The sequence below is a fragment of the Apteryx mantelli genome, chromosome 12 (genome assembly GCF_036417845.1).
Source record: "Apteryx mantelli isolate bAptMan1 chromosome 12, bAptMan1.hap1, whole genome shotgun sequence".
Lineage (NCBI taxonomy): Eukaryota > Metazoa > Chordata > Aves > Apterygiformes > Apterygidae > Apteryx > Apteryx mantelli.
The window spans coordinates 17,182,181-17,204,159 of record NC_089989.1 but is presented as its reverse complement, the minus strand read 5'-3'; the positions used below and the strand labels follow the sequence as shown (position 1 = coordinate 17,204,159).

At 44.1% G+C, this 21,979-nt stretch overlaps 1 protein-coding gene across 1 annotated transcript in view; it reads right to left on the bottom strand.

The window, feature by feature from the left end:
• SETD5 (SET domain containing 5) overlaps window positions 1-21,690 on the bottom strand; it is a 74,883-nt gene extending 53,193 nt beyond the window's left edge. Inside the window, exon 1 of the mRNA XM_067303359.1 lies at window positions 21,566-21,690. The gene's annotated coding sequence lies outside the window, so the exon portion shown is untranslated. The remainder of the gene's footprint in view (window positions 1-21,565) is intronic.
• Between the last annotated feature and the right edge of the window lie 289 nt (window positions 21,691-21,979).

The following is a 21,979-nucleotide window of genomic DNA, read 5'->3' as shown; positions in this document are numbered from 1 at the left end:
TTTATCTTGTTTTCTGGGTTCTGGAGAGCCATGATAAAGCACCGATGAGTTCTTAGAATAAGAATACCATTTAAAAATCGTTAAGTGTGTCAAAATGCAACAACTCAGCAAGACCAGAAACCATATGCTGTAGTTCTGCAAACGTTTTGAACAGGCCCAACCATTGGAAGGAACAGCCCAACCCTCCTCTGGATTGTGGACACGTCTTCTCACCCCCAACAACCATTTTTCAGGTGTCTCATAAGCTTCTCTGTAGTCAAATAAGATCAAGTCAAGTCTAAGAACCAATAAGTAGTAAAAGCAGACTTGGCAAATAAGGTCAATTTAGCACAAATCAGTTGCCGATCCCGCTCACTGTGCTGCACAAGCCCTTGATCTCGGGAAAGGTGAGATGCTGCTTTCAGGACACGGGGGATTTAGAATAGCTTTTGGTATCCCTGGACCTATACCTCAGGAATGCAGTTCCTTATAAGATGTGAAATCAAATTAATGATTCCAGTCATCCTCAAAGTACCTTATGGAAGCACTGGAAACTACCTCAATGTGTGTCTACAAATACACATACTTAGATAAAGTTGGTGTGATAAACCAGTTCAGGTAAGGTTATGTAAGCTACATTTAAAACTGAGGTACAAGTAGATTAAAATAATTTAGATAAAATTTGATAAACGACTGGACAATAAAAACACTCTGGTTAAGGTTATGTAAACTACATTTAAGATACTGTAAGCCAATTTTAATCACGTCTGTCCATGGGATTCCATCATTTTAATGGAATCAGAAAACACCAGTTTTACTTAAATTAATCTGCAATCTGCACCCTGAGGAATTACCAGTGATGACAGCAAGCAACTGAAAGAAACTAAACCATCAAGTCAAGAAATTAGGAAATGCATCGTCAGGTATTCTCAGCAACTGGCCAAACACTGCGAAGTTCACTCAGGAAAGCAACAAGAACGACCTAAAAACTTTGCTGCTGCTTCAGCAGTCAAGAAGTAAAACCTCTTTGTTTTGGAGAAGGACAAAAAATTAGCCCGTGCTTTTCTTTTGGAATTACTAAGGATTTCAGGTATTTGGTAAGAAACGGGGGGGGGGGAGTAATAACAGATAAAGGAAAGGCAGATAAGCCTGAGCTTCCAGAAACACACTTTACAGGACAATTCTACCACACTCTTTACAGTCCAGGATGCTCAGGAGGTGGAGAAGTCATCCTACGGTTCATCTGGATTTTCTCAAAACTTCTAATTTACATCACAAAACCTCACTTGAAAGTTTAATTTATACCGATTTGAAACTGATTGAAGAGTCATATACAAGGATAATTCCATAAGCAAACGCGCACCAAATCAGCAAGAGGAAGCAAATTATAGAGTAGCAGGGTCCCTGGTAGACCAAATTATTCTAAGGCATGTTAACGTGCAGAAGCAGCAAGCAGACACAAGATAACTTTGTCGCACCCCTTGCCGACAAGCATACACCTCACTGCGTTTGTGCAGTCCTGCACACGACTTAGTTTGCTGAGCAGCACGGCGATAAAGACGTTTTAAGGGAACAACAACCTCAAAAAGGGAAAGGGACTATCACAATGGAGAAGTTTGCACCAAAGCCCACATAACTGTTGGAGTTTAGAGGGCCATAAACAAAAGAAATGCTTTCTTAAAGCAAACTTCACAAGCACGCAATACTTTGGAAGTATAACAACCTGCATAAAATACTAACACCTTATAAGTGTTAATCATCAAAACAATCCCTAAAAAATAATGACAGTAGTGGAGAAATTCAGACAATCCCATAAAATAGAGGCAGAGAAAGACTATTCTTGGCCCACCTCTACGCTAAAACCACTGTACAATATAGTATCCCTGTATCTCAGAGCACAGCAAGTCACTGTAAAAGGTGATAGATTCTCTGAACACTAAAGTTTTAAAAGGATATTTTCAAAATAAAATATGGGTGGCCCCAGGAAATACTTTTATTTTTGCAAATACTATTTTCTAGTCTTTCCTGAAAGATCTACAACAACACAAGAAAAAAAGGACAATTACACAGAGAGCATAGAAATGACTGTACAAAAAGTTACCAAAGTAAATGAAAAGGAAAAGAGGGGAAAAAAAAAATCTGTTCTTTCACTTCTACAAATATTTGATTTGGGACAGTAGTAGGGAAAAAATATTCTGCCTCTAGAGGAACATATTACACGTCCTGATCGGTGTGCCTGTTCTATGATCTGAGACTGTTGCTCTCTTTTCCTGTAAGGGAGAAGGAGAACAGTCAAATATCTGAGTTCCAGAAAAATAAGAAAGTGCAAACAAAGTTTTAGAATAGGCAGCTTGAGATTAAGGGCTTGACAACTAACCTCCAGCGAATCCAGCTGTGGCAGCTGAAGATGTTCATGCCCCAGCCGTCCCCTGCATCCCTTTGCCCTAACAGCTGGCAGGAAGGAAACGTTGCCATGTCTCATCAACTGCAGTCGAGAACAAGCAGAAGCAGGTAAAATACACATTTCCTTTCAGCTATGCTGTTACAGGGACAAGAAGTTTCTGCAGCGGGGCAGAGCAAACAACCAGGGACAGCAATACTGGAAAGCCCCACTGCCAAGTCTGCCACACCTTGTCCATCAAAGTCCTACATTTACGGATTAAATTTAAGAGGACTGCCTACACCAGCAAATAGTTATGGTTATAATAAGATATACAAAATTAATGTAAACTACACTAATCCTAGCAGACCAGTGGCTGTCTTCGTTCTAGATTTTTTGTTGCCTGTGAATATAACAGCATTCATAGGAAGGGTTAGATCAGTTTAACTATTAAAACTGTTCTCAGTAGACAAGCCCTAAATTAAGAAAATTAAGAAGGCCGTCAGACAACCCCCCCCCTCAAAAAAAAAAAATCTGTAGAACTTGGAATTGTGTTTCGAAGGGATTTCAGAGAAAACCCTATACCACATGCAAGGTCAGAGGGAAACAGTGCAATAAAGGGCAATAACTAGGATCAAATCCAAACCAAGAGAATTACAGTTCCCATGAGAATCCAAACAGTCCATGGAGTCACGGGAAGTCGCTGAATATAGAACTAGAATCAGCAGAATTTACTGGCACTGAACGGCGTCCAGCAGTTGCGACTAGTGGAAGGCTACCCACAAACAAGTTGCCAGGAGCGGATTGCAACCTCCACTCCCAGAATTGGAAAAGATTTCTCTGTAATCCCACTAAATACTCTCTGCACTGCAAGTCTGGCTGGGCGTCCTTATACATCTATTTAAGGGCCCCACGTGACACGGCCGCCTGCCTGGCCCCTCCCCGAAAGGGCAAACAAAACAGCTCCAGAGGAGATTCCAGCAGGGATTTCAAAGACAGACATTGCATCAGCCAGGTGTACAGGAAGCCGCTGAGATAAAGTGGCTATTTACTAAGGGGCTCTCAGAGCGCGGCCGGTTCAGGAATCCTGGGGAAAGGACGACAGGAAGGAGGGAGATGCTTCGCACACAGAACAAGCTTCATCGGCTTCAGAAAGCCTTTGTACGAGGGCTCCGGACCTGGCCTTTCTCCCAGAGATGATGCAACACTGAGGAACAGGGTCTGTGCCAGAGAAAACTATTCACCGGCTCTGCAGATGGCAACGCGGCCAAGGATCTTGGATCAAAACACTCCCAAGCCAATCCAAACACAGCGAGGCCCCCCTGGCCTCCCGCCGCTCCCCCCAGGATTTCAGGAATCCTCCATTTCACGTTGTCACCTCTCGCTCCCCTCCTGTAATCACGACTTGAGAAAGAAACAGGGACCCTGCGGCAGCGAGAGAGAAGTAAAAGACTGGTTTGAAGACCTGTAAAGCTATCGCTCGTCCTATGATCTGTTGGCGAGCAAAGACAGAGGAGAGACTGAGCTACTGTTCAAAGCCTCAAAAATCCAAGTTCTGGATCTTCCTGTAATCACTGCTTGCCAGTGCAAGCCTGAACTCCCCAAACACGTACAACAGCTCTTCTGCGACTGGCAGCTTCAGCCCCACGCTCAGGAACCAGGAAACCATGCCGAGACACAGCACAGGCAACCATGGCAACATAACACAGTGTGGCAATTATGGAGCCGTGGCAGCCACTCCAAAGTTAAGGTCCAATCTCGCTTGCCATTAGAAGGCTCATTTTGACCCTCCCCCACGAAAATGATCACTAAGTGCCCTTTCAGCTCCCATCTGAGCTCTGTGGTTTGTGACCAGCAACTTGGCACTATTGCACCTGGACTTGAGAGCATGCAAATACACCCTTCTTCATATTGGAAGAAAGTTCATCGTAATTGGAAGCTTCTGCAACGCTCTTTTGCTGTGTCCTAACAAACAACAATTTGTCTAACACATTTCAAGTGGGAAACTCAGCTTAAAAAAAAATATATGCATATATCTGCAACCTGCACTGCACATGGAATGAGGCATTCAAATCCATTTACTAGTTAAGCTATGTAATCATCGAGAAGCATTAAAATCCAGTGAATTTTACATGGTTAATAAGGAGCTCAGGAAAGATTTCAGAAATCTCCCAGCCTTCTGACAGGCTTTAAAGCTCAGACTGTAACACTGCCCTAACACATCCCCCTTTCAGTAAAATCTTAGTGGGAAACTCCACGGATTACTGCACTTTCCCAGATCCTGGCGGCACGATGGCACACCTAAGTCACTGGCGATGTTTCTGGGACCCTAGGAAACGTCACACTTCTCCTGCAGATCTACTTTTCATAGGACAAAAAGATATTAGAAAGCAGATAGTCAGTGGTGGTTCAGAAAGCTATCATGAAGGCCCAAAGACAGCATTTCAGCAAAAAGCCTAGTTTCTGCTTCCACCTCAAACTCTGAGGCTTCTACCCACTTGCTGATGCTAAATTCTGTTTATAGGATGTTTTTTAAGTTTCATTCTTCTGGCTTACTTGCATCTCATGTGTTGTATTCATAGTTTGGCACTGATCCTAAAATATAGATATTACCCACACAGTAGCATGGCATGCCCTTACTCTGCATGTCAGATCTTCCACACACAGAGGATGTTCACCCAGTTGCATCAGCAATATTACAATAGTCAGATTTACAGAACAAGTCATTAACCAACAATATATTGGACAAATAAGCTTTAAGGAATACAAATGATTTCTTGTGAAGCAAGAAATCAAAAACTGATAGATTTCTGGTAAAACAAAATAACCAAAAACTTATTCTCAAAACCACAGATATGAAAGGTGACACTTATTTGCAAAGCTACCAATACGTGCTCCATGTAAGCACAACTGCTGGTGAGAAACGCAAAGCTGAGTGGTACAGACCATGCTACAAGCCATGGTCACTTTATTTGCACATTCCTGTTAACAAGATGAAAAGCAGATAATCAAGTTGAATGTATTTTCAAAGTAAATGCAGATGACCAAAATCAGCAGTCATAAACCTGCAATCAGTGAGCAAATACAGCAGAAAGTCACTTGGAATAAATTTACTCCTGGTTACTTGCAGACAAATTGTAATTTCTACCTTTGAAGAGAGCTTCTCTCTGAGCAAAGCTAACCAACCACCTTAACTACGCGCAGGTGGTAACACAGGAGTACTGAATTCAAACAGCTGGCTAAGAGTGCTAGTTATAGAGCTCACACTAAAGCGATGCTGAGAAAATGGTTCTGTAACACATCAAGAATGAAATTATATCTGTTAACACAACCATAGGGTTTCTAAAATGTTCTGATACATGAAATATATTGAGGATGTTTTAATTATTGACCATCTCAAATACAACTAAGCACAGGTATGTACAACCGCATAGTGAAACCTCTTATGGGGATTTGCATCTTAGTTTGAAATTAATTGTTAATGCTGAAGAAAAGGTTGACAGCCCTCCTCTAGCTGAGGAACAGAGGTCATCCACCTCCCTCAGTCCCTTGATGGGGGAAGGGGGACGATGACACAGACACGCCACCAGAGAGGGACGATAAGGAAGGGGACTTTCCTGCTAATCCTTTGCAACCTCTGGTGCGTGTGTAGTACTTTCTGTGAGTAGCTTCTACAGGTTAAGATGGATAAGGCTGACGGGACGCAGTAAGTAGCAGAGGTTGCATTAGATCATGAAGCTGAAGGCCTCTGCTTTACATTGTGCAGTGCCCCAACACATTTCTGAAGTTTTCCTTGCTTAAGGCTAACGGCTTAGTAACCTGTAGTTGCTAGACAACCTCCTTCTCACTTAAGTAGCAGCTCAATTTATGTGACAAATCGATAGGGTCAATGCACAAAAACCACCTCGTCTTTCTTGGGACACAGAAGCATTTCCTGTTCTTTGCTTCATCACTGCAGAGGCGACACTGCTAAGCTCCTCCCTCGGAGCAGCCGGCAATGCAGCCTGGCAGAGGAGAGGTGACAGCAGCCCAGGTGGCCCTGCGAGCCGTCCTTGGTGCGCAGGCACAGGCAAGACCGAGAGCACCCACCTGCACGCACCCGCAGAGCTGACCCGCAGAGCTCCGGCTGCACCAGCAGCAGCTTTTGAGCACTGCTGAAGGGAATTTCAGAGCTCCACACACCTGCAAAGGCACCTGGAACCAGGTAATCTCTGAAAATATGGAAGCTCAACAGCCACTAAGGGAGTGGTGGAATGGGCAAACAAAAATAAAAAATACAAGCAGCATGTGGAGCAATTACTGCGCTGAGTCACTCAATTTCACAGGTGAATTTGCAAAGCAAGGAAGGAGCAGCAGCACTGAAGTACTCCCATTTGAATGGCATGAGAAACAGCAACAAAAGTGCCAAGAGAATACTGCTTTTGACAACTATTTAATATCGTTTCCAGTGTGAATAAGCTTTCAGATCAAGTTTAGTTAACTGGAGAGACTACACATACCCTACGTTAATTCAAGAATGAAAGGAGACTAGGAAAACTTGTGCTTACTCTGCCTTTTAGGGGAACTGTAATATATTGCCATTGTGCAATTTTTTTTTAATATGGTTTCTAAAAAAGGATGAAAAAGATTTACAGACTTCTGCCGCGGTCAAGTGGAATTCAGAAACGCTCATCTGAATACAGTGACTGTACACAGTTACATCAGTGCCTCACTGTAGAGGCTTTCAGAAAGCCCTAACCATATCTTAAACATCTTTCCCAGACTGCGCTGCTTCAGAACAGAGTTCCAAAGATGCAAGCCACAAGCATTAAATTTCAGAGTTCCCTTCACATCTTATAAGTCTTATGCAAGGCAGTATTCTATCATCAAGTTAACTCCTTCTCCTCTTAATTAATCTTCATTTCATGACCTTGGATTTGGCAGTGAATGCATATATGTGAACTTGCTCCAACTGATTATGGCGTGAAATGTTCAAAGATTGTTAAATTCCAGTATCAGGAAAGGACCATCACCATCAAAAATTCACAGTGTATTTTCTCCAAAAAGAAATTATTTGGGCCTATTTTAAAGGCTTAAGATGAACGTTCGTTCCTTCCCTCTTCCCTGTAAACCATTCCAACATTTAATTATTGTCACTGCTATGAAACTATTTTAAGATTGAATGTCTAACTTCAGTTGATATTGCTATGCCTTTGTCAGCAAATCTCACAAGTCCTTTTAGAGAAAGATCCAGTCCCCTCTCAATTGTCTTTTCAATAAGCTGAGTAAGTTGAGCTCCTTTAAACCTCCCATCATGAGGCTTATTTTCCAGTCCCTGGATCATTTCTGCAGCTGTCCTTTGAATTCTCTCCAAAGACAATGGCATTCCTCTTGAAGCATGGAAACCAAAATTCAATTCCAGTATCAGTCTTAATGTTGCAATGTTTGTAAGATTACTTATTTTTTCTTGACATTCCTTCCCCCCTCCTTTTTCTTACATGTGCCCAAGAATCACATTAACCCTTTAAAAAAAAAAAAAAAAAAAAAAAGACCCAAGTATCATGTAGAGACACTTAGCTGTAATGACCTTCTAATCCTTTGAGCCCCTGCTTTCTGGAACTGTTTCACCTTTTATGGCCAGCTTTGCAGTTTTGCTAACAAATGCACCACCTGGCAATGGGATGAATTCATATGTTTTGCTGAAATGCTGCAAAACAGTTCACAGCTCTCTAAATGTACTTTATCATCTCACTCCTGTGCACGTCTGATGAGATCTTTATCAAATATTTTATGCTATCCAGGTAAAAAGACACTAAGTGGCAGTAAATTAAGAATTGATTCCTTTCCACAACCCTTTCTAGAGCCAGGCACCTCCTTTCAAAGTTAAAACCCCAGATATTTTAGTTCTCCACTATTAACTGTATCTCTCTTGCACAACTCTTGCTAGATTCAGAGAGGATTTTGCCTTCTTCCTTGCCCTCTCCCCTCAAAGCCAATACACTCCCCACACCGACTATACCCCCTCCAATTTCCACAAAATCGCAGAATAATTCAGGTTGGAAGGGACCACTGGAGGTCAACTGGTTCAAACACCCCTCTTCCTCAAAGCAGGGTCAACTCAGGTCAGGTTGCTCAGGGCTCTGCCCATTTCTTCTCTAGCACCACTAAGAGTATTCGCATAACTATGCATTTTAAGGCCCCAAATAACCTACTGGTGATCTGACTTTCCACCTAACAAAGACTGGAAAAATCTCACCTAGTCATTTCTATACTTGGCATTGCAGCTTACAAATGAACTAGCCCATGTTTGTCTAATGCAGTCCACAGAGCAGCATACGTTTTCCCACAATTCTGTGGGGAAAATTTAAAATCATGTAATAGCCTGTAGTGTAGAGGTCCCAAAGCAGCACCAACCCAAGCCATTAAATTTTCACAGCAATCAGAGTACATTTAGCAGTTTTTATGAAAATAGCACAAAACTTTTCTAAAACCACATCAAACGCTTTCTCAGAAGCCTTTGGAAGATGCTGCAAAGCACCCAAGTGAAGCTCCAGCTCTATCTACATCTTCAAGGGAGACTCCTTCTCCGCTGCATAAGTGGACACTTAAAAGATTAGCTTCCCCATAGTTTCATCTTAATGAAATATGAAATTGTAGCAAACACATTGATATAATTTTAAACATCTTTCCCATTCATAGTACTAACATTTATCAGTGCCTATCTTTATCAATATTTTTATTTAGCAAAACATTCACAGCTTCTACGTTTATCTGACTACCTAAATAAGGACGTTCATCATCCCTTAACTTGCAGAAAATATCTTTCAACTTACACAGGCTATTCCAAACAAAGTTTACCAGTGCTTGCTTCAATCACTAGCAAGGATCTCCCCCACCCCTCAGAAAACATAATCACATAAACATAGGATTAAGGTGGACATATATCTGTCCATACAAAATCATGCCATAATAGTCAAGTTATTCCCCTTCCTTAAAGGATAGCTATTTGAAATCAAAGCAACTAAGAAAAGGGCTGTACTTAATTTAACAGTATAAACTACTACACTGAAATTAGTGATGTTAGCCAGGAGCCTGTGGTCCTCTCACCGTATATTCTTCCCTAAGAATCTAACTGTGGCCCTGTCAGAGATGAACGAAACCTTCAGTCTGACCCAGGAGAGTCACTCTTTTGTTCTGATGTTACTTTCCCAGTTCTTACTCCCAACTGGAGTTATCAATGCCCTGTTCCCTGTCGACAGCTAGGAAGCTCTTTAAACCTGCAAGTTTTTGGAAAAGAATCCAAAAAAATCCCATTGCATGAATAAATGAGGCTTGACGGCATGATGGAATACATTTCAGAAGTGTGAAGGCGCTCTCAAGGAGATGGGTGGCTGATCACAGCTTCACATAAGCATAAAGGACACTGGTTTGTGGCATTCAGGAGGGAGAAGTTCAGCTGTTTAGATTGGATGCATTTGGTGCAAGACAGAAGATGACTACATCACAGCTAGACAGATTTCAGCTGTAACAAAACATTACATTCTAGAAGAAAACTACAAACTCTTCCCTTCAGGCCAGCATTTCCTAACCTGCACCATTCCTCCTTTCCCCTTCAAACACAAGTAAAGACACTGAATTCTCCCTAAAACAAAATACTAACCAGAGAATATTCAGGACACCACTTTCTAACCAAAAGAAATTTCACATCCATCAGTCATCTGAGGATTAATTTGATTTTGTCAGTATAGAAAAGCTGAGAATTATCAAAATCTCAGCTGTGTAACAATCAGATAGGAGAATGATTTCAAAAAAGGAGGAAAACAGCAAAGAGAAAAAAAATCATCTTCCTGAACAATGCAATTAGACTTTGTACACACTAAGCATCCACAAACAGTTTGCCAAAGATACTCTGAAGGCCCCTTCCTATAGGTTATCAGTCCTGATGATTACAGATCAGTAGGAACATTGTTCTTAACCTGAACTATCTTGTAGTACTACAATGCTAGTAAAAAAAAAACAGGAAAAATGCCATGCCTCATTACAAGTTTCCCCATCAACAACTCATAGTGGATTTTTTTCACCCGTATCCACCATACACTGCACTTACAGCACACCTGTTAACGTCAGTAGCAATGGCACTGTTTTACTATACCACTATAAGAAGCTAAAGGTATATGCAGAAGCAACACAGCATTGGCAGTGTCCATGTTCTATAGTAGGCTAATTGCATTCAAATCTATAACGGAGGTAAGGGAGAGGATTGGTATGGGTGAGAAGCCATCTAAGAAAGTCTAGAAGAGGCTATTTGTACCACTAGATCTGGAGTCAAGAAATCCATCTTTTATCTTCGCACTATTGATAAGATGCCCTGTGCAAGCTAATCCTTTTCTTTGAGCCTTAATCTTCCTATCGGTAAAACTGGAGTAACACTTCTAAGATGTCATATACAGTGTTTTGAGCCATGCAAGCAAAAGCTAGACCTAAATCAATAGATTTAACCATTACAAGAATGAGACAAAGTGCCCTCAGAAAATTGCATCTGGGACTTTTGGGTGGGGAAAAAAAAGAAAAAAAAATTAAAATCAATGTAATATAAGCCACTGGAAATCCAAATACAGATCACATGAAGACATTCACACCAGCCTCACCTTTCATTGTGGCAATTTCACTTGTTTAATTTCAGATTTGCAACAGGCTGGAAACCCACACAGGCATCCCAGAGGAGAAGCAGCAATCTCCCAACATGCAGGGATAATCCGTTGAACTGGAGAGATTTTTAAAGCCATTTAGTTAAGCCAATTTTCATAGAGAAAAGTCTAAATAAAACCTTCTCAATACTAACAGAACACCATAGCAATTCCCATCGTTCAAGACAGATTTTTGCATTTTAAACCCACATACTATCTCTGTAGAAACCCTCTTTCCTAACAACTTTTTTTTTTGTAAAATAAAATTACCAAAGTTTTCATCACTTTCAAGTATGTATCAAGGCCATTTATTCCCTCCCTCGCAATCTTGTCTTCATGTAAAACTGTGAAATATCAGAATTCCTTCAAAACATTGCCCCAACACTAACTATCCTGGGAACAGTCTACTCTATTATCACTCAGGAAAAGGAGCGAATCCTTCAACTCTGACACGAGAGGAGCGACAGCAGGCTAGAAACTTTTGTTCGCAAGAACAGTTTGCTCCTAAATCATCCCCATTCATCTCCAGCATGTGATATGGCAAAGCCAGAATTTTCAGCTGAAGCATTTTACCCAAAGGATCCTTGTTGCATCTTTATACAGTTCTTTGACAACCAGGGCAGTTGCATCCACATCTGGATCAGCCATTTCATTTTTCCTGCTCATTCAAGATACCCTTTCTTCACGTGCAATTCCAGTGAATTTCTGCTGATTGCAGTTTCAAGCTAACAGTTGTAATCTGTACCCAAAGGGGCCTGAAGACAGCATGTTCCAATGCATATTTGCACTTTCAAAATGTGTTAGCGCTTTGTTTTTCATTAATTTGTTACTTCTATCTGCTTATATAAGGACTAGGAATACAGGAGCGTGAAACAGGAATTGTGATGCATACTAATTTTACTACTGCATTTTCTGGTAGTTTGTGAGGAAAATCTTTTCCCAGTCAGATTTTTGGTCTTCTTATGAGTTTCATAAATTGCATTTTCATAAAGAATATTCTAAATTTGTAGTGGCTTATGACAATCCATCAAATGGTGGACTTCTACTGCCAGATGCAAGAATACTTGTGCTCCAACTCTTAAAATGCTCTTACTGACCCACACTGCATTCAGAGTGTTTTGGGAGCTAACCCAGAAAGGTATCAGGCACCACTCTTTTCCCAGCACTAACAAATGGTAACACCCACAGCCGTGCAAAGGACGCCATCAGTTTGGGAATTCTGCATCCAAGTATCTTCCACCTTAGCTAAAGCACCTCAGAACAGCTTTTTTAAATGGAAAATTTTGGAGAAGGGTCAGGGAAGGAGGATGAGGTGTTTCCTTTATATATCTGGCAAGTCATACTGGGGTAGCTTTAACCCCAGTAAAGATCTTCCTACTGAAAAGATGTGTGTGTAACAGGGTAGATTTGGGATAGGACACACCAAAATACCACGAAGTTGATTCCTCAGTGAAACTTTCCCCCTTCTGACAGTCCTGTCAGACAAAGAAAGTTCCCAGCTGCAGGTACTCAGTTTGGGGAGCGCAGGAGGGGAGGTGGACAGTAACCATGCAGTAACTATACTTACATGTGTCACCCTACAACTCACCTAGGTGTTCACAAGCAACAGACCCAGCAACCACACTGCAAAGCCAGAACAACTGCTATCACTGGCAAGGTACAGCACAGCAAACACAACCGTTGCAACTGTTTGGGGTTTTTTTGTTTGTTGCACTTATTGCAGCATGATTGTTTGGGGCTATTTATAAAAGTTTCATTTTTTTATAATGAAATAAAAGACTACCCTCACAACAGATGAGATTTCTTGCTTACAAGAGGTAGTATTCATGCCCAACATTAATTTTTGTGCAGCAATGGGTATTTGGAGACGTCATGACACGTTGCCATTTAAATAGCTTTATTCAAACTGAAATTGCCAAAATGTTGCCTCAAGTTCTACTAGACCAAACGGTCTAACTACGTAAGAAACTAAAAGCTTCAACATACCATAAGATGAAGCAATGGGATTTGAAGTGCACAGACAATAACTCTATTTCAAATGTAAGCTGCTACAACTAAGTTTTACATATTCAAGAAACAGGCTTCGAGTTTCCACCGCAACTAGCCTTGGCCAATTTAAGTTTTTGCAATGTTCCAGTCCCATTCACCTCTGTATATTCTTTTCAGCAAAGCTATATTTTTATTACTATGATTTTTATTGCTATATTTTTATACATGACTGACAACATATCCTCAGAAATTCATGTTTTTCTGCAGTGCCTCAATATTTTACAAGTCATAATGACTAGCAAGCCACTGCAAAATAAAAACTTCCTAATTACCAGGTAAGAAAGGATAATGAACATTTTGTGATGCATTTATTTACACAGAATTGTAATAGTTGCATACCAGTTAATATTTTATCATTTTCCAAAATGAGGATCACTTCAACTCACTGCTATACTAACTTTCCCCAAAAATACACTTAAAAGAATTTGCTATTTTAAAACAAAGTTAAGCACCATGATTCAGTTATAACACCGCTCAGCCACCACAAATCAAGTCTACATTAAAACTTAATTCTCACCACCTTACTGAACAAGAACAGACAAAGGTAAGACTACACTAGCAATTTTCAACCAGGTTTGTCTAAAGAAAACACTTCACGTACAGCAACCAAGGATATAAACTTGCAGCATATCATCGATGCCACACCAGCCCCTTGGGTGGACACGCAGAGGACAGTAGCTCACTTGCCTTTAAAAGAGGAGTGTGAAGTTACACGAGACAGCTTGAGCTGGCCGTACAATATGCTGCCAGCAAGAAGCAGAGACCCTGGTCCCCTTCTCTGTTCCCAATCACATCCTCTGCGCTTCCACCCATATGTTCCCCCTATGTACTTTGTGAGGGCTCTGGAAGCTTGTCAAATCTCTGTGAGCCAGTTCAACTCGCCATCTTGGCCAAAAATCATCCAGCAAAAAACAAAACATAAAAAAACAAAATAGCTTTCTGCTAAGTTAGCAAGCTGAATCGGTTCAAAAAAGGATCCCAACGAGAACCAGAGCTGGTGTGACAGAAAAGGCAGAACTATCTGCTGGGTGGAAGAGGAAGGGGGAGCCAAACTTTCCCCATTCAGCAGCAGGGCCGTTAGATCTACTCAGCTGTCTCATGTAGCTTCACCCGGAGTAACCTCGCGCTCAGGGTGCAGTTCTGCAATAGTTTAAAGCTGACTTCAGCTGGCACTGCTTCCGTGCAGCCTCCCCATCTCCGTCCTGCACTGCTGCTACCCTGATCCCACAGCAAGGCAGTTCAGGGAGAAGCCAGCAGAAAACTCGCACTTCCAAAAACGAAACGTGTTTGTTTGAGGCCAGGTAGCCTTCCTGAGTAGTTCACTACAGGGGCAGACGTGTGTCAGAGCAGAGGCAGAAGTCAGGGTGGCAAAGGAAGCAGGACTGTGGTAACACCACATCAGGTCAGCCTGAATTGCCATGGAACCATATCATTAGCGTGTAACAGAAACCGCCACAAAGCTGTGCAAAGAGTGTCACGAACGCCTGTTCCAGCCTAACGTGCGCACATTTTCATGTACAAGCAAACCCTGAGGTGCACATTAGAAGAACTGCACAACAAAGCGAGTCTGCAGCAAGCTCAGAACCTGACTTTCACCATCCGAGCAGCCCCATTCCATACCAACCTCCAGGCCATCTTCATCTCCTCCTCTGCAGATATTCAAAACCCACCTGGACACGACCCTGTACAATATACTCTAGGTGACCCTGCTTGAGCAGGGGGGTTGGACTAGATCATCTCCAGAGGTCCCTTCCAACCTCAGCCATTCTGTGATTCTGCGACTCATGCCCAGCCCCCCTGAAATTCTTGAAACTGCAACAGGAACTTGGAATCAGAAATCAGTTCTCTACAGCTAACCAGATCCTACTTAACTTGATCAAGCAGTTCTCTTTTCTTCAAAAGTTCACCTTAGCGATATTTACAGGAAAGTTCCAGATCTCACTGCTGTGGCAAAAGTTAATCTACAGCCACATTACTGAAAGCATTCTTGCAGCACGACTATGAATTATTTCAACCTAACGCCACCAAATAAACAGGAAATAATTTGTTTTAGTGTCTTTAGTTACAGGCCACACGGATTTAAAAGGTTCATACATTCTTCCACTAATTTAAACAGACTACAACTATTTATAAATTGATACTGCAGTTCAGGTTGGGACATGCTTACTATTTTAAGTGTTTCATGTTGAATCCCCAGGGCACTTAGTTTCCTAAATCAGTGGTTCTCAACCTTTTTCCAGTGTGTTCTTTCCTTCCTACAAGCAAGGATACAGTCCCATTTCTCCACTCTCTCCTGTAAAAATCATGCGAGAACTGCTTATTGAGAGCAGCTTCCACACAAGCCTCCTGAAGGGGCACGCTGCTACGGAGCGACTAAGAGCACTGCCAGAAGACACGGCTTGGGCAGGAGCAGAGCTGGGAAGCAGAGCCATGCTGAGAAATGCTCCTCTGCTCCTATTCTCTGCACTACCTGGCTGGAGCTGCAACGAGAAGACTCAGCCTTCCTAGTCCCACCCTCCTCCCAGCTCTCTCCTCTGTATCTCTCAGAAGCAAGCTTCTTTCCCTCTTCCAGTCCAAAGCGGTCTTAAGTGGTCTTCCTTATTTTCATGCAATACAGTCCTCAAATAAAAACAAGGAACAGCCACTGTCCGATTATTTTCATGATACAAAGTCTATGCAAAACCAAGAGACTGCATTATTTGATACTGACAGATTGAAACTCCATCTCAACTTTTTTGTTTTGTTTTAACTGAATCATCATCGACAGGCATGTTCTGTTAAAAACTTTCATGATGTGGTCTCAAATTCATTCCCTATCAATGACTTGCATTTCAAACTGGCTCACTTCAAAGCCAAGAGGATTCTTCTTAGTATCAGAACTGCAAACTCTTTTCTGTGCCACTGGTGTAATAGCTGAAAAGTTCTGTCTTGTAGATCAACAAGGTTGCAGAAGAAAACCCAGCTCAATATCGTGGAGTGGTATGAGCTCCGCAAGGACAACAGGAATAAGCCTGAGTCAGTAAATGAGCAGCTACCAAAAACATGCAGTATCTTATTTCCAATGTTAATACGATTGCAATTTTAATCACATTCTAAATATGAATCCATCAAAAGCACTGCCACTTTTCCACTTTAAAACCACTTCAAATGACTTTAGGGCTGAAAGATTTTGTTTTTAAAACTAACTCGCATTTTGTCTCAAAAGGCTGCTTGTAAGTGAAAAAAAAAAAACCCTAAGCTAATTTAGAATTGGTTGAATAAGCAAAAAAGTTTGCTGTCTTAAAAACTGCACAGACCTGCCTGCTTAGGATACCTCCAATGCTAAACTTAGGCCTTCCATGACCCTCAGGGAAGAATACAATACCTGGCTGTTATCAAGTTTATAAGGATTAAACTTTAGCAACAACAACAGATCACTTTTAAACTTCACTCCGAAAGCCAGATTCCTGGCTATTTCTCAGGGTAGGTGTTTCTTGGTACCACTGTTCTACTTTCCTCCCTGTTCATTCCCCCTTTTTCTTAACATTCGGTGAATGCAGGACTATTAGATTCCTGACCATGAAAGAAATTTCTCATGCCCACTAAAAGCTTGCCAGTCATCCAAACTTCTGACAAGTCCTCCCACATTTTCCCACCTTGAAGCCTGAGCACATCGGTACACTTTTCTGAATGCTTCCCATATTGCTCAAATAACTTATTTTCCTCCTACCAAACACAAAAAAACCCCAAACTCATCAAGACGACTTTTCTTCCTCAATTTTAATATTTAAAATATAATTTGTGTGCATTCTACTGCTTACACATTTAAATTAGATTTAATGATCATAAAGTTGCAGATTTACAATTTAAACAATGACAGTGACACTTCTGTGGGGTCTTTGGCAACAAAAACTAGTGTTAAGATTATTATTCATCGCAAAATTCTCCTTTTGGGCTGCAGCTTTTCAAGTTTGGACTCATCAGTTAGTTGAAGTGAGGGAAAAATCCCTTTTGCTATTTGTGTTGCAGGAAAATAATACTTCACCACCAGCTTAGAGGTTGGGGGTGGGGGGGGAGATGAACAAGAATCTCCTGATTTGTCGTGTAGCTCATCATCTGAGACAAAGAGCATCTTTGCTAATTATAGAAAAAAATTAAACTAGGAGCAGTTGAAAAACTGTTTCTCAGCCTGCTCAGTGGGCATCAGGCATGATTTCAGCAGCTTAGCAAGTCCCACCCCTTTGCGAGCTCGGCGGGGAGGCCAGGAGAACTGCACATTCTCCCTGCTCAGCAGGGACAGGGGCCGCCGCTCGGATGATTTGCTACAGGAATACTGGAAAACTGCCACCAAAACAGCAAATCCTGTTAAATAAAAAAAATAATAAAAAAAATCCCAGCAACTTCAGGAAGGAATTGAGAAAATTGAAAAAGTGAGAAACTCAGCTCCCATAGTTTCAAGATGTTGAACTCTTGCTGCATTAGTCTGGGGCAATTCTCCCCCCCCACCACCATGATCAAAATAAGCAAAAGAGTTAGGCCAAGACAGATTTATGCAAAACTGTCTCTAATTTAACAATATAAGTAGCAAAACTACTATGTACTAACTGTTGCCACAACTCATTCATGTAGACCAAAGACTGACTTTGAAATCTGTAACAGTTCTAACAACCATAGCTGCCTTTTTTTTAATTATTTGGAAGAGCAAAAAAACTAAAATGACAAATATAATTCAATAATATATTTATTTTACAATCAAATAGCAGCTTAATTTTCCATATTGGCAACTAAGATTTAATATCTCACACACTATACATTTAAGCGTACATTTTAATACTTCCAGCTGAAGTACTATTACTATACCTTCTACAAAAAACTCTTGCCTATCACAACTTTTCTTACATACTGAAAATAACACAAGATTTCATTGGGAAGGTTTCTAGGTTACATACACAAGCAGCACCAGAGTAAGAATACAAGTGTGCAGTAATACAGTAATATTGCCATGAAAACAATGATTTTTTGAATTTTCAAATCTCTGAACACTCATTACGTTTGTTCTACTACTGCCAGAACAGATAGAAGCATTTTTATGTCATCACATCATTCAAAACAAGTTTGTAAAAGTTTGCTCCATCCAAAATGGGAGAAAGTACAGGCGAGTCAGACTACATAAATTACATTACCAGGATATTATACATTAAGCTTAGTCCTCCCTTATATGCTTTGCACCTCAGATTTTTAATCAAAAATGCCTTTATATTTCACAGAACACTCGGAAAACTTAAATCAATTCCCCCAACCAAAAAAAAGCAGCATAAACTTTTGAGAGAGATCCCGTTCAACAGCATCTCTTCACTTTGACTTATCACTTCTCAAAATAAGAACCGGCTGTAACTGAGTACTCTTTCTAAAAAGGGAATTAAATGTATGTGGGATTTCACCACCCCACCTTGGGCTATAATCTCAGACAACATTAACTAAGGAATATTGCATGCAGGTCACTTGGGATATGGCAGTAAAAGGAAAAGCCAGGGCCTTGTCAGAGTGGTGTTGGTTATTCAACAGGATGCAAGGCAGCAAATTCATTCCCCATTACCATGTACAGAGATACTGTAAACAATGTACAGAGGCTGTAAACAAAGACTAAGGGGCAATAAAGATCACTTGCTGAATTTTATTAAACTGCGGATGCCAGGTTTAGTACCCTCACAAAACTCTAAGTTTTTTTGCTGGTGTCGTGTTGCACTATGCTACTGAGCAGCTACCACGTTCTGCTGCAGAGGTGGATGCATTTTAGGTGCGTTAAAAGTTACTCACCCTACCTTCTGAAACCATTTGGGTGCTACAGATTCTCAAATACAAGCTACTATACAAGTTTTGCATCTAGAGCACTACTGCTGCCTGCCAAGTGAATTTAAGAGCATATTTTACTCTCTTTCACATTATTCTGATCCTGGAATTTTTGCTTCCAGATAGTAGTAATTATGAGTTTGATAACCTGGGCCAGGAATTGACAGGGAGCAGGGTTCCCCCTTCTAGGTGTTAGTTCACAAAGATAACAGTTGTTTTCTAAAACTAATGTATTTTCCTTTCACATGCTGCATACCTCAGCTAACAGTTTTTAAGCTACATCATCTTTAACAAACCCACTGGAATATGCCAATAGCTTCAATTCAGCAATACAATATCATATAGACAGTGGCCAGTGTCAAATGGTTAGTTAAGTAGATAAGAAAGGCACTTACTCTTCCTTAAAAAAGGAAGCTATTGCACTCAAGTAGACAGAGTGTGGATAGGAGCTGGCAGATTCCACAATACATAGTCACGTCAAAAATGGCCTCCTGCAAACTGTTCCTTCATTAAGCATTTGAGTCAACTGAAAGAGAGGAATCTTTCGCACTATTCACAGGATGTTTCATCTCTGTATTCCACAGCAGAGCAGTATTTGCCATAGATTTTTGGCCTGCAAGCACATAAGCAGCAGCAGAGGATAGATTTTGTTCTGCACCCAGCACCAGAGGGAAACTCCTCTAGCTGCGTTCTGTTTCCAGTTGCAAAGTTGAGCTGGGCCATAATTTTGACTGTTCTCTAGCCTGTGAATGGAAAATCCCTTCTCAGCATTAGCAGGCTGGTGTCTGCTGCACACACCCACTGCACACAGCAGAAATTCCAGTCAATAAGGCAAGTGGGGCCCAGCCGATGGAAGGGGAGGAAGGAGACATACAAACAATAAGGAAAGCATCTGGCTCGGTTACTGGCTGGAAAGGAGACTGGAGTTCAAACGAGACATGACTGCAGCCTTCAGTTAACAGGAAGATTCTATCAATTCTCACCGTCCTAGTTTTCACGCAGACCAAAACATCTAGGAAAAAAAAGGTAGCTCAGGGTTTCCAGCCCAGGTTCTCAGGCAATGCCGTTAATTAAAGAACAATGATGAAACCCACTTCATAGGTTTTTGTCCCGCTGGACCCAAACATACACTCTCCTACTTTGACCTGTGGAAAAGGCCCCAAAAGTAAAGCCCTTTTCTGAATGTGAGCCAGCCATCTCCTCACCACCACACTAATGGAGGCTGCTCTGCTGTCCTTCCCTGGAGATAGCAGCCAAGTCTACTGAAGCTTCTCTCATAGCAACGAGAGCTCCAGAGCCAACAGCAGCTGCTGTCACTGCCTTGAACGCTTCCCCACAAGATCCAGAGCTCAGCAACACCCTCCCCTCAGTACCTCTCTAGCAAAAACCAGAAGGCTGGCAACAAGATGACTTCCTGGGTCAACCACAAGAAAAAATAAATCCTAGTATTTCCTATATAATAAAAAGGGGAATCCCCTCTTTCTACTGAAGAAATAGGAAATTCTTTTTCTCACTTTAGATTTTGCCTTATGGCAATAACACCCATTCCAGAATCAGCTGGGGGGGGGGGGCAGGGGAGGGGGGGATTGTTTGAAATATGCAATATAGCAACATACCCTCGGACACCAACACCAAGTTCCGGGAGGCCCAGCTGCCCCCTTCCCAGAAGGGCAGGGAGCCACCCCCTCGCCCGGCCGTGCCCCGAGCGCCCCGATGACATAATGGGCCGGAGAAAGACCGCAGAAGGCCCCTGCAAGGGGCGCGGAGATCAGTGCCCTTTAGAGGGGCGTCACAGCCGCAGAAAGGCGAGAAAAAGCCCCCCGGCGTGGCCCGGCGCCCGGCAGAGCGGTGCGGGGGCCCCGCGGGAAGCGCGTGCGGAGCTGCCTCCCGCCGCGGCGACTCCTCCCGGGCGAGAGGCGACGCGAGGCCTCGCGCCTCAGCCGCTGCCTCCCCCCGGGCACGGCGGAGGCCCAGCGGCGCCACCAGCGGGCCCCGCCGCGGCGGCGGGCGCCCAAGGACGGCCCCGGGCTACCGTGACCTTGCCGCGGCCGGCGGGGAGCGGGGCCCGGAGCCCCCCGGCAGCGCCCGCACGTGCCGGCCCCGCCGCAGCGGGAGCCGCGGCGCCGGCAGACGGGCGGCGAGGGGCCGCGCCGCGCAGGCACCATGAGAAAGCAGAAAATGCGGGGCAGCCCCCGCCTCCCCCGCGGCTCCGGGAGGCGGCGGGCAGCGGCAGCCCGCCCCGAGCCGGCCGCCCGGCCGGCCGCCCCCTCCCTCCCTCCTTCCCTCCCTCCCTCCTCCACCGGGACAAAAAGGCCGGAGCGGCGGACGCGGCCCCGGCCCCGGTCGGGGCTTTCCCCGGCGCCCGCCGCAGGGCGGCCCGCGGAACCGCCGCGACCCCGCGGCCCGGCCGCCGCGGGCAGGCGCGCACCGCCGGCACCGCCATGATGGCCCGCGCCGCGCCGCACCGCACCGCACCGCGCCGGGCCGGGCCTCCCCGCGGGGCCCGCGCCGCGCCGGCCGCCCCCCGCCCCGACCCCGGAGCGCCGGCCGCGGCCCGCGCCGGCAGCCCCCGGCCGCGCCGCGCCGCCCCACTCAGCCCGGGCATTCCCTCCCCCGCGGCGCCGCCGCCGGGCCCGGCCGGCGCCCCCCGCCCCGCCCGTACCTGGCCGGCCCGTTCCCCGGGCCCCCGCGCGGCACTAGGCCCGGCTCAGCGCCACGGCGTTTCCTGGGCGGCCGGCGGGAGCGAGCCCCTCGGCGGCGGCCACGGCGCCAGCCCCTCCCCCTGGCAGCGGCGGCGGCGGCGTCTCCCCAGGCCGGGCGGAAACGGCACTGGGCGCACGGGGATCCCCGGCGCCGGCGCCAGGGGCGCCCCGGGCACGCCCACTCCCACTCCCTGTTGGCTGCCGCGGCGCTAGGCCCCGCCCCGCCAGGCTCGCTGCCGCCGCCGGCGCCCCGCCCGCCCGCACTTGCCATTGGCCGCCGTGGCGCCCGGCCGCGCCTGTGCTGCCGTCTCATTGGGCGCCGCGCGCCCGCCCCGCCGCTCGCCCCACGGTCGCGGCTCCCCATTGGCGTGCTG